At 40.4% G+C, this 16,248-nt stretch overlaps 1 protein-coding gene across 2 annotated transcripts in view; it reads right to left on the bottom strand.

The window, feature by feature from the left end:
• The window catches only part of GUCY1A1 (guanylate cyclase 1 soluble subunit alpha 1), a 31,820-nt gene extending 28,942 nt beyond the window's left edge, over positions 1–2,878 (bottom strand). Inside the window, exon 1 of one of the 2 annotated variants that reach the window (XM_042871058.1) lies at positions 2,812–2,878. The gene's annotated coding sequence lies outside the window, so the exon portion shown is untranslated. The remainder of the gene's footprint in view (positions 1–2,811) is intronic. The other variant, XM_042871060.1, reaches the window with a different exon arrangement.
• Between the last annotated feature and the right edge of the window lie 13,370 nt (positions 2,879–16,248).

Raw genomic sequence — 16,248 nt, 5'->3', positions numbered from 1 at the left:
ACAACCAAAGAACTGGACCAACAGGATGCTACCAAATGAATAGCAATTGATATTTTGTTACAAGTTAAAAGATACTTTAAAGATATTAACATGGTCTTTTCAATTGATTCATAGATCAATAAGCAGAAATGTAATAAAAAATCTGCTGTTTCTAGCAAGTTTTCCCATCTTCATTAGGGAAAACAAAACAAAACAAAACAACAAACACCCACAATAAAAAAATGACCAAGCAAACAAAAAAGAAACAACAGTTGTTTAAACCCTAGCCTTACCCCATTTATGCATGTGCATAAATCCTACTGACATTTTAAAACAGAATACATATTAATAATCTGTCCTGAACAGTGTTTCTTTCTTGTCCCTGAACACTGATAAGACAAACTTGATTCTCTAACAGCTGGTACAACCAGTCATGGAAGACCTACAGAATGCATAGAGTAGATAGAAAAAGTGGCCAAGTACTTTGTAAGACATATTTCCTTGCTTATAACATAGAATATTACATCTGGGTACTGCAGTGCTCAATATTCTTTATTATTATTTTTTTTTTAACACAATTTACAACATATTTTGGTGTAATGAATAGTTTCAATTAAAAGGAAGAATGGCTTCATTTTCTACAGAATCTACCTTGAGTTCTTGGACTGCTTCCTTTGCTTCTCGACCTTAGTTTAGAATTTCAGACAGACAGCATTCGTCTTCATAGTGGCTGTGACATAATCTTTTATTACATGACATAGCCAGGTTTTGATCATTACTGATATTCTGAGCATTTTTTGGTAAATTCTTATTTATGTTTGGGTTTCACTAGGGGATCTGTTCTGAAACGTAGTGTCACAGAGTGGTTATGGACATATTTTTAAATAAACATCCACCAGAATAAGACAAATACACATGACTGTAGTACTTGCTTCTATGGACACAACATGAATACCAGCCTTGACTTCTCATTTTTCTTCTCATTTCATAGTTCTCTATCTACTGTAGTGAACCAATGGGACAAGGGGCAGTGAACAATTTCTGCTGATTGTGGCAAAAAAAGAGGATTAAAGATACCACTACAGAACTAAATTCAGTTTCTCCTGCTGTGTTTGCCTCATAATCTTGCACTGCCATGAGTCATAAGAGCTGTAGGCTACATAATTCCACAAAACAAACAAAAACAAGAGATCTCAAGATACGGTTTCCTTTCTCTTTTCTTACTTTTCCTGGATAATTTGGATCAGCATGATATCAGCAATTGCTTTTCTCTTCTGAGAATGTGCAGCATGAAATCTTTCATATCACCATTATAGTATTTCTCACCCTTCCTTAAAATCATCTAGTTCATTTAAGATTCTTGCTATTGGCAAAGCAAAAGAGTACTCAGCAGAGCTATGAGTGTACATTCAGTTGGAGTGAGAGAGCAACACCATCCAAGCAAGAAACTTCACAGTGAAGAGAACATCCCATTTGGAACATATTTTCACATGTCCCCTCATTGCTTTGATTGCCTAAATTTTCTGATTAACTGTGTGAAACAGTCTGCTACCGGAACCTCTTTCCAGTATGGACTGTCACCACCTTTTGCTCCTAATGCTAGAAAGGAGAGGATCTATTTATGTGATTTAAAGTATACATCACCTTGCTCCTACTTTCTGCAATTTGGAAACAAGCTATCTTAACTACATGAAAAGGGATCTCGGCTTCATTGGGAATCCTGCCTTAGGAAAATCTAAAAGATTATGCCATTTCCAAGTAAGTAATACTCTGTCTTCTACTAGATAACTGAACACTTGAACACATGCACTTGTTTTGTTGCAGTTTACACTAATGAATAATTGCACCATTACAACTGTTGACTGAGACTTTACGACTGAAAATCTGAGTGAACAAAAATGTCTTCCCTACTAATATTTCAACAAACAAAAGTTACACCACATCTCTTCATACCAACCTGTACATGGAACATCGTAATCAACACAGCATTCCAAACCAGTTCATTTCACACCAATACAGCAATACCAAGATCACATCTTCACATAAGACTTTTATTTTTCCTGTCCACTCATCTTTTGCACTTAATTATGCCACCTCACAATGTGCACAGGAGAAGCAAATAAACCTGCTGTAGGAGTAGCATTGGATGAAGCAGGAGAAAATACAGATGATAGGTAAAGGTATTCCTCTACATTTGAGAGAAAAACGTCTCAAGCATCATTAGTAGATGATTTTATATATATATTTAAAGGGACTACTGGCCATGGGCTAGTGACGTTCACTGAGCCTGAGCCACAGAAACAGCTAGCTCTAGCCACTCCCAATGGCAATTACAAGCCTCGAAAAAGTAGAAAAAATACTTAAGCTACAGAAATCGACAGCAAAAAGCGATCTGCCGTTCCTGAGCAATACAGTAAAAAGAAATGAATGCAAAAGCGAAGTTATTGTTCGGGTTTAAGCGCGTGATTAAACGTCAGGCTCGTGTCAAATTCATGAAGTGCAACAATGCGAATCGCGCCGCAAACGAGATAAGAGAGCTCGCCTAATCGCGAGCCGCTCCGGCCGGTCCGAACGGCTGCCATCAGCCTCGCAGTCGGATAGCGAGTTCTTCGAAACCGGCACAATGCACAAAGGCCCCCGGCGGCTCGAGCCGACCGCTGCCAGGGACGAACCCAGGGTGCCCACGTCCGGCCGCGGGGCTCCCCGCGCCCCCACGCTGCCGGGGCTCGGCTCCAGCCTCCCGCCCGAACCCCCCGGCCCCCGTTCCTCCGCGCCCCGTCCCAGCGCTGTCCAGGGTCCCCGCCGCGCCCCGCCGAGCCGCCGCTCACTCACCATGGCGCGAGGGCTGCCCGCGGCCCCGCTGAGGGCTCCGGGCACGGCTCCGGGCACGGCTCCGCTGCGCTCCCCGGCGCCGCCAAGACGTATTTGGGGAGCGGGCGCAGCGCGGCGCGAGGCCGGCCAGGGCGGGGGGGGGGGGGGGGGGGCGGGTGGAGGCCCTGCGGGAGGGGCCTCCCCGCGGGCCCAATCAGGGCGGGCCGGGCGGCCCCGAGCCGCGGCGGGGGCGGCGGCGGGCCGAGGGCACGCGTGCGGCCACGGAGCGACGAGCCTCGGCCTTTGGCGGCGGAGAGGGGAGAAACGTCCGGCTGCGCGGAGCTCCTGGCCGCGGGTTGCAGCGGAGCAGGAGGCGGCGGGAAGCTGCGACTATTGGCCAGGCTGGAGGTGGCTCTGGGCAGCCTGGTCTTCTGGTTGGCGACCCTGCACACAGCAGGGGGTTGGAAATGGATGAGCACTGCGGTCCTTTCCAACCCGGGCCATTCTGTGATTCTGTCGATCGATGATCTTTTCCACACAAGTGTCTTTCTGAATGCAGTGACGATCGGGTGCTACCATCTTTGTTTTGTTCCCAGTTTGCTGGCAGAGCTTAGAATTACTCGTTGCTGGCGACGGAGTGTATCTTTATGTATACACAATATACACATTTTCACTGTAGCTTTGATGTGTGAGGATTGTAACTGACAGTTAAGCGACCAGCGTGGGGAAGCCTCTGGACTCTCAGGACGCGCTGGAGACTAACAGCTTGTAACCACATTGGTGTGCTGTTGTGTCTCCAGCATGTCCCAAGAGTCCAGAGACTTCCCCACAGATGAGAAACAGTACTTTTCCCAATAAAACTGAGAAAAGAGTAATTAAAATCATTTCAGAATAGTGGCATGCGGAGTGAAGCTTGATTTAGAACACAAATTCATCATATACTTTTTATTGAGCTACCCAGGTCTGAAATCATACTCTAAACTCTTGTCAGCAATAAAGTGCAGCTTCATAATTTCAAAATCACCAGTGGAGCCCCAGAAGCCCTGGTTGGAAATGTTAATCATGTTGGGCTGACAGTTATCACTGACCAGCCTTCCAGCAGGACTGTTGCTCTACAAAGTCACATGGGAGCAAACAGAAGATTTCACCAAGAAAAACAGCCATGGTGCACTGAAGGATGGGTTTTTGGGAGCTCCATACCCACAGAAAACCAAAGGGAATCGTCTCTTGTACCTTAACAAGCTGGTGTTGAAGACAGAGCTGAAATCAACTAAAATAAAGCTGGCATATCTTTTGGTTTTGAGCCCATCACCTGTACATGAGAGAGGTACCAAATCTCAAGGTGTGGATGACTTTTTGCCTTCTTGGCTATCAGAACTGAAAAATGGTTTCATAACTATGTCTGCTTCACACCGTTCTTCCCTCCCTGCTCTGCTGACAGAGGACAGACCTGACAGCTGCAATAAAGCAACTGATGAATTCCTTCAACAACCAGTTAGTCAGTCAGCAGAGAATAACCTGCCAAAGCCCATTTTCTTGCTGTTTCTGCAGTTATCAACAAGCAAGATGAAGCTTAGTTGAATGCTTACCACACTGGGAAATACTGTACCTGATAAAATTACTGAGTTAATAAATAGTGCATTGATAGTGTTTCTTGCCTCTAGAAACAAAGGGTAGTCTCATGACAAGGTAAGGTCATGCCAGTGTTTGCTCTCATTTGCAAATGCCCTCCTGCTCAGTGTCAGCTTCCTGATCCTGGGAAACCAGCTTTTGCTGTAAGCAGCCGATACAAATGGTTTTCATTACCATCTTCCAGTGCCAAGAGAGATTCTGTGCAATGCAAATTCAGAGATGACGATCACTGCAGTGTAAACCTGTTGTGCCTGGTGTAAGAAAGGTGGGTTTGGTGAGACAGGCACCTGTAGGTCTTCTTGTGCCCTTGAAATGCTGCTGTTCACCCCTGTTGCACCACTCACTGTGTGTACAGCAGTAATGACTTGCATTACATGAGACTAAGAAAAGAGTGATGACTTAGATCTTTGCAGTGAGGATTTGGAAGAAGAAAATTGTATTTCAAATTATATTAATTGAAATACTAATTTAAGACAGTATCTTTTTTTCCTTTAGTCATTGAGAAGCTAGTTCTTTAAGCAGAATTAGATTTGATAAATTTATTTTGTAAGATCTTATAAATACAAAAGCAAGAACAAAACTACATAAATAAACTTTTCTGTTATACTTGAAAATGGCCGCATTTTCTTCAATTCCTTTTTTAAATTAAAGGTCACTTTCTGAACATGAAGATGTAAACATGAGCTGCAATGGTGCTAGAATGTAAGTCAAATCAAGTAGATAGGCATCATCATTCAGAGCATTATTAACACTCCTAAATTGCCATTTACTGTTATCTGCTGTATTTAAGCCAAGTTCTGAAAATTACGTCTTTGAAGAAGCATCTCCCAAATTTATCACCTCCTCCATGGCAACTGAAATTTCTGATACTAACTGAGAGAAAGAACAGAAAGCTGGAGCCCAGAGCTGTGGAGATTAACAACTGTGGCTTAGCCTGGTTGGCTTCAGATAACAGCACTGTGGGACTGGAGGTGCTGGCAGACCACAGAACTGCAAACTAAGGTTGGAAGGCACCTCTGCCATGGATCCAGTGCTTCAGATCTGTTTGACCAGCGCTGAGCAGACAGGAAGCACTGCCTCCCTTCAGCTGTTGGCACTGCGCTTCCTTATGTGGTCCATGCAAAATTTGTTGCAGCCCAAATGATACTGAAGCTGTCCCCTTCAGTTAGTAATCCATTATTTATCCAAAAATAATATTAATGTGGATACACTACAATGCACATTTTGGTTTGCAGCTTTTGAATCCAAGCTGGTCAACCAACTGGCTCCCTGGCTCAGTTCACCTCTACTCTGTGGGTTACTAAACCCAGGAGCAATGCAGCCACACTCTTGTGCCTTCACTGAAGGCACAGGCTATCTCAGTTGCTCCTTAAGTGTAACATTTTCCTTTGTAACTTTTTTTTTTTAAATCACTTTCTAGTTCGTGATTGTAATTTAAACTCCACCCCATAAATGATATGTATTCAGTATTGCCATTCAATGACAAATACTGGGGACTGATGAGAGGAGCACAACAGCTTTCCATTCCAGTGCAAGAGAGGTGCACATGACACAGAAAAGTGACAGCCACTTGATCTGTGGCGCTTGTAGTCGAATTAGGCTTTGCAGAACAAGGATGATCCTTGGAGGTGGATCAACACATGAAAACCTTAAAAAAAAAAATTGTATCATACAAGATATCTTCTGAAGAACCTTCTAAACTCAATAAAAGTGCCAAAAGATATGCTGCAAACTGGAGAGTTAGTTTAATTTTGCACTATCTAAAATACATCCAAACTTAACTGTGGGTTTGAGCTCTAACTTCTACCTGGTTAGTATTCTGGTATTGCTTTGCTTGTTCTTCCTATAGAGAGTTGAAAACCATGGAAAACATACTACTCATGGTGTGCCTGAAGGGATCTTCTTGACCTTTGATTGAGATTATATCAAATTCAGAAGAGTTCTCAATGATTTATCTACGTCTAACTCAATTTATTCTTTTCTGGACATTGTTAAATCATCTCGGATATTACTTATCCTTAAGACTCATAAATACCCTTCTGAGGAACATCAGTCTTAGTATTTGGACATGCACTGAACTTCAGAAGGGCACCAGTATTAAAAAGCTTTTTTCTTGCCCCTTTTCAACTGAAAGACCCACTTATTTTGTCCTTTCCAAAGAGTACATGTCATATTCTTACTGCCACATAGCTTTGGTCAGCGAGACCTGAGTATCAGGAGTAAAGCATACATTTTCACCAAAAAATGTTTATTTGCAAAGAAAATTTCAAGTCTGTCTAGAAGAAAGGTTTTGTTTCACTGAATAAATGAAAACACAGCTGGTTCCAGATTTCTACTTAGACTGTGTATACATACATGCAAGCTGTCCTGGGTCACGCAAAAATATTTTTGTTGGTATTGCTGGTTTTCTTGTTAACCTACTCTTCCCTGAAGGACTGCCTAGATTTACTAGCTGGCTTGTGACAGTATGTCTGTAGGTTGTATAGAAATACAATTTTGTGAAGTTTACCTTTTACCATGAAGAGTCAAAGAAATGCTATGATGGCTCTAACTGCAGGGACAGATAAATAGGATTCTCAGTCTTCTTCGCTGGAAATTACAGGTAGTCAGACTTCCTGGGGAAATATCTTCCTGTGGAAACATCTTCGTGCCAGTCAGATATGCTTTCCTGCACAAAATTCTTAAGTCAGAAGATTGATGGTTTGTTCTGATCAAGTATTACACCTGTTTTTAGGCAGAGCAGCAACGACACTTGGCTGGAGGATAGTTTCTTTTTCTTCTGAAGTCAAATTTAGAAAGCTCTCAACTTAAAATACAAGTTCCAGCTCGGGTAATTGCAAACTCTTTGCATCCTCCTCTAATTTAAATTGTTAGGGAATTCTTCCTGTCCCAAGTGACTTGTTATGAAATCTTTGTCATGCCTTGTACTAAACATTGGCTATGCCTATGCTGTGTAATCCAAATTCATTTTTCACCTCCTAGTTCCAGGTGTGTGCCCTGCTGAAGCCCCGACTTTCTCTTGGATGAGCTCTGCAAATGCATTCTTTTCTATTGTGCTTTAATTTCCATGAGAAGGGAGCTTAGGCATGCAGGCAGGAAGGGAGCTGCAGAGTGATCCCACAAGGAGCACAGAAGCCAAGAAATTAGGGTTGCAGAGATCAAACGCCATAAAGTACATTTATGCTGCAGTAAATTTTAGCTTGTTTCACGTAAGTGAAATGATTCTGTGCCTACAAGGTACAGTAATTCAAGTGTAGCTAATGCTTTGGTATCTGCTTAGATGACGGTCAACCTATAAAGAATAATGTATTTCCTACAGCTAGGAGTGTATCAGTATGTCAAATTTGGGTGGAAAACTTGTGCTGAAACAATGCAGTTATTGCAGATTGTGTTCTTCACTATTTAACAGCCTTTTGCTGATTCAGTAAGTCAGCTATCGTGCAGAACAAATATTTGTTTCTAAACTGCTCATTTTTGAAAAGCATTCGCTGTATGGAGTGCTGTGAGCATAGAGTCTCTGAAAATCAGTTTCATTCAGCTGTTAAATGGATGTAAGAAGAAAAACCTTTGCAGGAGCTGGCAGTCATGTCTGAGGTGCTCATTTCATCTGCTGTCTTAGCATTACTGAAAATTAGATCAAGTATTATTCTTGTGCACAACAGTAGTTCTCATTCTGTATTTTAGTCTCTGATCTTCTAAATTAAATACAGTTACTTGATTACATCATTATAAAAATTGCTCCTTCACTCTTTGCCAAGGAGATTTTGTTTGAATTGCACCAGGTACAGTGGGTTCCACCCATTTTTCATACGTTTGGATGCTATGATATTACAAATACATACGTGCTATAACCCAACAGGAGGTTGGTGTATGGGAATATACAAGCAATATCTCAGTTTTGTAAGGATAAATTCACTTGTCAAAACATTCGCTAGCAAAATCTTGAAGTTTCTCTTCTGGATGTTTTTGCAAACTGATTATCTATAGATAAAATTCTATCTTACGGTAATTGCATATCATAGAATCATAGAATCATAAAATGGCCTGGGTTGAAAAGGACCACAACACTCATCCAGTTCCAACCCCCTGCTGTGTGCAGGTCACCAACCAGCAGCCCAGGCTGCCCAGAGCCAAATCCAGCCTGGCCTTGAATGCCTGCAGGGATGGGGCATCCACAGCCTCCTTGGGCAACCTGTGCCAGTGCCTCACCACCCTCTGGGGGAAAAACATGACAAAACTCCTACTGACCCGCTGCAAATAAGGTAGGGTTTCCTGTTTTCTGTGTCTACTCTTCAATTCCCTAATTATTTTAGTTTGAATTGTCTTTGATTCACATGGAGTTAGAATGAATGGGTTATACTTATATAATAAAGGTAATATCATCAACAGAATCCAGCTCTCAAGAGTTGTTATGGAATGCTGGAAATGTTTGAATAGGCTTGTTGTATTGCAAGGCACTGATAGGAGTTGGCTTCCTAATTTATCAGTAGAGCTCCCACTCTCTAGCTGAACTGTGTACTTCAATTTTCGAGTACCTAACAGAGAGCTAACAAGGAAACTGCCTCCCTCTAATGCAGCAGCAGAGCAGTTCCTAGGAAATTACAATGACAGAAATATATTCTAATATTCTTTCTAAAGCCCAGAGCATTATGCAGCTGAGCACTGGAAGAGGGCTGCAGATAAGCACATACTAATTACATCAAGACTAACTACAGATAAAAGTGTATAATCACCTGAAATTGATGCATGAAGTACATTGAGCTTTGATTTTCCCCCAAACAAAATATTTTTGTAAAGTATGATTCTTACCTTCACACTGAAATTTCCTAAAGTCACTTTTAATATGTCCCACATCTCTACAGAAACATTCCTTTTCCTGTTAGGCATGAAAATTTGTCGTTTTCCTTTCGACTCACAGTTGCATTCATCAAGAGAATTAGTTTTTGCAGTACACATTTTCCTGTAATGATCACGAGACTCCTTTTGTTCTAGAAACCTTTCCAATGGAATAAGCCTATGAGTAGATTCTTCGTATAAAATCAGCTCAAAGCAACACTTACGCTCTCATTTTTGAATAGTTAATTATGATAAGACAACAAAAGAAAGAAATCTGAAATTGACTTAATATGACTAGCATAGAATAAGGAAGAGAGAAAAAAACCAGTTCTGAAAAGCCAGAAGTACACAGCAACAGGTGTAAATGTAGGTAAGAATAGAAAAATTGGATAGTTTCAAGAAAGCAGTGCCAGTTGATACCTTTTGCCTGTGAGTTTCAAACCTCAGACACACGATCTGTTCCACGAAGTTTTCCACTAAGTTACACCACTTGCTGCCACTTGATGCAAGGTGATGAGCAGCAAAAATACGTCTTTGCCATGCCTTAACATTCCCTCTCCAAAATGCTGCTCACAAAGGCAATGGGGAGAAACTCCAGTAAGAAGAAAATAAAGGACAGAATCTAAAAAAACCAAAACGTTCTAATGTATCCATTGATAATCAGCCATAATGAGTGCTCTACTGACCTGCAGCTTACATCACCTTAACTACTCGGTCTATAATTGTATGAGACTTATGGAGGTTACTACTGATCTAAGCTGTATCAGTATGCAGACAGCATGCACTTCTCTGTCTCATTTTCATTAAGCTCAGACAATAATTTTAAGTTTCTTGAGTGATCTTAGATTCTGATGATAGAATATGTCATCATTTGCAGAAGCTAAACAGTTTTGCAGTAAGATTGTTTTCAAAATACACAGCACAGAGATGAGATCTGTAGTGCAGGCACTACTCTAAGACAGGGCTTAAAGCACAGAGAAGGCTGCATCTTTTCAAAGATAGGAGAGATTTCATAACCTATTTTCTTCTTCATACTTTTCTTATCTTGATGGATTCAAGACTTTCTTCAGCGAAAAAAACATTTTCAGAAGTTTCAACAGTTTAAAATAGGAGGGTGAAGAGTGAATGGTAGAACTAAATGGTCAACTTTGTGTAACTTCGTGGGGAAAAATCGGGCTATAGTGTATTGGTGAGTACAGCTGGAATGAGGTAACCAATAAAGATAATATTCTTCACACAGTAAAAACATCTCTGTAATGCCCAGAAAGAGAAAACAAAGTAGTAGACTATGAAAATATAAGCATAATTTATTGATATTAGAAATAAAAGTAAGGTAAATAAGGTTGAAACAGCTGAGTTTAAACTACATGTATGCTTCACCTCAGCAAGCACGCAATTCCAAAGCACATACATGGGCCTACAACGATACGTGCCTCAGTGCTACCTACCAATACCATAATCCTGTGCCACTTCTTGTAAAAGAACCACAGCTAGTTTAACCCAAATCCAATTGTTTAAACTCTTCACTTTAAAAACTATTACTTTTAAATTGAAAACGTGGAAGATGCAAAGATTTCCTGTTGGGTATTTTGTAAGACTTTGTTCTATTTACTATGGATTTAGGTGTCTGAGAAGGCAGGTGAGACTGGAAAGTTGGCTGGTCTGCCTACTAAAACAATGAGCCCACTGCAGCTGTCACAGGCAGCATCACTGTGGACTACATTATTTACAAAACTGTATAGTTTTCAGCTAGCAAGGCACTATATAAACACCATTACAATTTAATTAGCACCAACTGTAGATGGCATGTGAAATCTTGTCTTGTAAATACCTTCTTAACCTCACAAGCTACGATGGATACACACAGACACACATAGCAAACAGAGGAAGTATTTTCTTCAAAGAAGAAAGTACTAATGTAATTGAATTTATGACCCTGGTTTGTGCTGATCTCCTTAGGTCTGACTTTTTATTCAGAAAAATTGTTAATTGATCTTTCCAGCCCATATCCAAATAAAATGCAATGCTTCACAACCAGGAGAAAAGATTTGGGAATAATCCCAAATCTTTACCTGCCCTGTTTTCTAAGAAAAATCCTTAATTTAGTAAGTTTCACAGGGAAGGAATCACTGCAGAGGATCTGGAGGTAATGGCTCAGTATTCTGAATGGCTGCAGATAGTAACTGCAGCTTGACCCTGGCAATGATTTTTTTTATTATTTTTTATAGATGTAATTTAGCATCACATCATTAAATCACAGAAGAATCATTTTACTTATATGTAGAAATGCAGAGGTATAGAATTACATTTTAGAAATATTCTGCACTTTCTAAAATTATTATCTAGGCTGGTGAGGAGAAATACAGATATGCAGTGTGCAATAAATTGGATGAGAACCTTACCATATGGGTGGCCATCAGATTTCCAAATCTATAATTCTTCACTCCTAGTAGCCACAGGCTCCTTGATGAGGATTGAATTTTTATATTACAGAACAGTGGTACCTTACAGAATACGAAGCACTGTACCTTCCTGAAAGTCAACATGCAGAGTTTAATGGCTGCTTTAAATTATACTGAATATTAGCTGTCCTATTTCAAAGCCATAGGAATCAGGGATAATTTGAAGTGTCAGAACTTCCATATCAGAATGATTTTTTGCTGTTGGTCTGTGATGAATTTGAGCACAAAAAAATTGTCTTTGTTTTCTATGCAGAATGGCCACATCTTACTGTCTCAGATCTGAGCTTTTTTCAGTTGATGTGATTGGAAAATAGACTGGAACTTCTTTTGTTGCAGTTTGTGCTTGTTGCCCCTTGTCCTGTCTCTGGGGAGCACTGAAAATAGCCTGGCCCTATTCACTTGACTCCTGGCCATTAGATAGTCACGAGAGTTGATAAGATCCCTCCTTTCTCCAGGCTGAAATGTCACAGGTCTCAGCCTATTCTCATGAAGGAGCTGCTTCAAGCTTCATCTTTGTGGCCCACTGCTGGACTCTCTAGAAATTCCCTGTCTTTCCTGAACTGGGGAGCCCAGAACTGGCCACAGTAATCCTGATGTGGCCTCACAAATGCTGGGTGGAGGAGGATGATCACCTCGCTTGCGCTGCTGGCCACGTTAATTTTAGTTCACTCCAGGATCCCATTGGCCTTCATGGCCACCAGGGCACGCTGCCGGCTCATGGCCAACCTGTGTCCACCAGGACACCCAGGTCCTTCCCTGCAGAGCTTATCTCCAGCAGGTCAGCCACTAACCTCTACTCCTCCCCAGGTGTAGGACACTATGCTTGCCCTTGTTGAACCTCATCGGGTTCCTCCCTTCTCAACTCTCTGGTCTGTCCACGCCTTGCTGAATGGCAGCACAGCCTTCTGGTGTGCTGGCCGCTCCTCCCAGCTTTGTATCATCAGTTATCTTGCTGAGAGTGCACTCTATTCCTTCATCCAGGTCCCTGATAAAGATGTTGAATAAGACCAGACCCAACACCAACCCCTAGCTACATTTTAGTTTTGGACTTAAAAAAGAAAAACATGAGAAGAAAAATATATCTATTCTTAATTATCCTATTACTCCTGGACTTTATTACTCTTAGAAGAAGTTAGCACTTGAGACACTGGAGTGAAAAAGTCAATATCTCTATCTCTTGTTAGTGAACTAAATTGGATGGAGCAGCATCTACTGTTCAAGTCAGAATGTATATATATATTCTAAGCAGCATCATTTTGGAAAAGACTGGGAAAACAAAAATAACCAATCCCTCACATTTCTGTTGAACTGTCTGTTTCCACTAAACTGCTGTTTGCATTATGAACATGGGTTTTTACCCAGGGAATTTTGTCAACATTAAGAGTGACAGCTCAGTACAGGATTCCATATATTCAGAAGAACAATGCAGCAGGAGCATACAAGGATATTTCTGTCCATCACTATGGAGATTCTGTGCCTACAGAGTGTGGAAGGATTGCTATCAATAACAACTTCCTTAGTGACCTACGGGTATGCATCAATGCATAGAAGACAGTCTATTTTGTTTCCTGTATTCTTGCTATACCTGAAGAATATCAGTATCAGAAGTATTAGGCAGATGAGGTCAGCAACCACAGAACTCACAAGTCTGCTTTGGTCACGTGCAGCTTCCACGTCTCTGGTCTAAAAAAATCTCTCATCTGAACCTTGGATTGATGCATTAGTTCATTAACTTCAGTTGTGGTTCAGTGAACATATTTTCCCATGCTCTCTTGGAATAAATTATGCAGTTGAGATTGGATTATTTTTTTCTAGTTAAAAGGAAATAAATCCAGCAGAAAAGTACATTTAAAAAATATAATTATCCTCTTCTATGGGAAATATATGACTTTTTGAGATAGACAATTTAGTATACTAATTAAATTGAAGTATTGATGGAGCCTATTTGAAAGCTTAATATGCAATTTCTATTGAAAGAGAGATAAAGACTTTTAGTCATGAGCAAAAAAAGAAAACCCACTTTTTTTCTTTAGTATCTAGGGTGGCAGTACTTTTTTGTGCCTGTCAAATCCACATCTGTGTTTAGGAGAGTATATTCAGCTTGGCACAATGAAGAAGCTTTTTCATGAATATGAACAAAAGACACATCAAGACGAACCCGGCACACTGGGGGGGGAACCCTCTGCAGCTTCTTTAGTTGATATCTCTCGAATGTCAAATGATTTTATGATTTTGGGCCCTGAACTTCTAGCCACTGAAATTACCAGTTCTATTCACAAGTATGGAGTTTAATGTGATGTTTGAAGAGCTTGCTGGTAAAGGAATTGAGCACAAGACAGTCACCAGACAAGAGTACTTTACAAGTCCAAATTTTGGCCCTTTCTCGAAGGACCTAGAGAATGAAGGTGTGCAGAGAGAATTATAACCATCACATACACTATTATCCGTGTGTTACTTTTAACGAACACTAAGTTACACAGAATGTAACTGATTTCCTAAGGAGTGAGGCATGTTCTGTGTTTCTATGGGTAATATACATCTTTTAACCCATATGATCTTCATTATCAGTGGTACATCAGTATGAGCCTTGATCAAAGTTTAAGGGACACAGATTTACTGGAAGTAACAGAAGTAGAAATAAGACAGAAAGTGGAGAGTGAGAAGAGGAGGAAAAAGAAGAAACAATTCTAATCTTGTTAGTTCTGTTCTTCATTCCTTTCTAATGATTCTGTAAAATACCACCAGCAGAAAATTCACTTACAAAATTACACAGAAAGAAGAAATCAGGCACAGATATGAAGCCTAGAGGGGATTTTCCATATATTATTTTAACTTACTGGTTTAATTATGCATAGTCATACATCCACTGAAATTCTTGTTCATCGAAAGAAAATTCAGCTCTAACCTTCTGAACAGAGAACACAGGCATGATTTTTAAATATGATTAGGGAAATAACACTCAGTGGTGCCAAGGGAAATAACACTCAGTGGTGCCATAAAAGCTTAGGAAATGCAGTTGTGCACCTGGGGGACATTCTATCTTTCTACAGAGTAGCAGCAGAATAGTTTGACCACGATAACTGTTCTCCTGTGCTGCCCTGCCATGTCTTGGACCTCTCAAGGCTTCCTCTTAGAAGAAGAAAAGTTACCACGTGTTTGTTAAAGGCCTTTCATATGGATGAATCAGACCCTACTTGATGAGTTTCTCATGCTGCTTTTTCAACGTTTTGCTTCCCCTTGCAGATGCTTCAGGTTCTTGTAGCAACAATAATCGTCTCTGTAGCAGATCAGCTTTAGGAAATTGTTTGTGTCCAGGTGTCTCGCAGTGTAACTCAGCCTCTAGAAAAAAAAAAAGTAACATCATTGGGCTGGATTTCTACAAACCACTAGCAACCACAGTGATTCCTATGGTGTTCTTTGCAAAATTCTGATCCATGGAACATCTTGCAGTCTGCCCATAAGAGACTTAGTGCAGACATATTTGATTGCATTCAATGGGAAGTCTACTTTTGATCTGAAAGAGGGTATTTCTTACTGTGGTGGTTAGAGAAATCTTTGCTGAAGATTACATCAGAAGTAAATTGTACGTGGCCTTGCACCACAGCACACCATGTATCAGGTTTCAAGTGAAACAGTTATTTCCATACTATTTCTGTATTCTGAAAGGTGATTCATCATGTCCCAGTCTGACATGCATAGACATGGAGCGAAGTTTACATTTATTTTAGGGATGATAATAACCTTACGAACTGTAGCACTCATAATAAAGGAGCTGTTTTTCTGTTTAAAGGAATATTTCACAAGACTGAATGTAGTTTTCTTTACATAAGAGTTTGATAGGGACTGACTACAGCTATTGAATTTTCCTTTTCCTGGATGATAGAAGAACAACGAATTTGTTTGAATCTTTGATGAAATATTTTTACTTTCACAACCTCTAATGTTTATATGATAAACCACCGAGTTTGTCATATAAAGTGGTAATTATTGTAACTGTATTTGAAGTACTTGTGCTTGTACTGCTCAATATTTTGTTACATGGATTGGGTATATGAAATGCTTTGATATTCCTGAAGTGCACGTGTGAGTATTTACAGCTGTAGCATGGGCTGAGTCACGTCACAACTAAACTTTTACTGCTTATGGACTAGTTTCTCATCTTACTCAGTGTTATTGTTATGTCCAAAAGAGACTAGCATGAGCAATCAACGTACCACTTACTCTTTACAGTACTGAAATAATAGATTCAAGGCTTGTGCTTCATCTGTAGGTGTTATGAGAGATACTAGCATGTAAGTTCTATATCCACTGCCACTGTTTTATCCCTACCCAACTTAAGTTTTCTTTGGCTTTAGTAGCACTGCTCAGAAGGTAAGTGGATGAATGGTGTATGTGAAAGATTCATTCATTACTTTTCTGTTTCTAAAAGAACTACTGAAATTAGAAGCATGAGTTGTCAGGGCTCATGATCTCTTTATCTTCTCTTGAAGACAGGACTAGTTTCAATGCCCTGTTAGTAATGCAGCCA

The sequence above is a fragment of the Lagopus leucura genome, unplaced genomic scaffold, assembly GCF_019238085.1.
Source record: "Lagopus leucura isolate 7727_CA_CO unplaced genomic scaffold, USGS_WTPT01 Super-Scaffold_100004, whole genome shotgun sequence".
Classification (NCBI taxonomy): domain Eukaryota; kingdom Metazoa; phylum Chordata; class Aves; order Galliformes; family Phasianidae; genus Lagopus; species Lagopus leucura.
The sequence above is the reverse complement of the archived record's forward strand: the minus strand, read 5'-3'. Positions and strand labels throughout refer to the sequence as shown.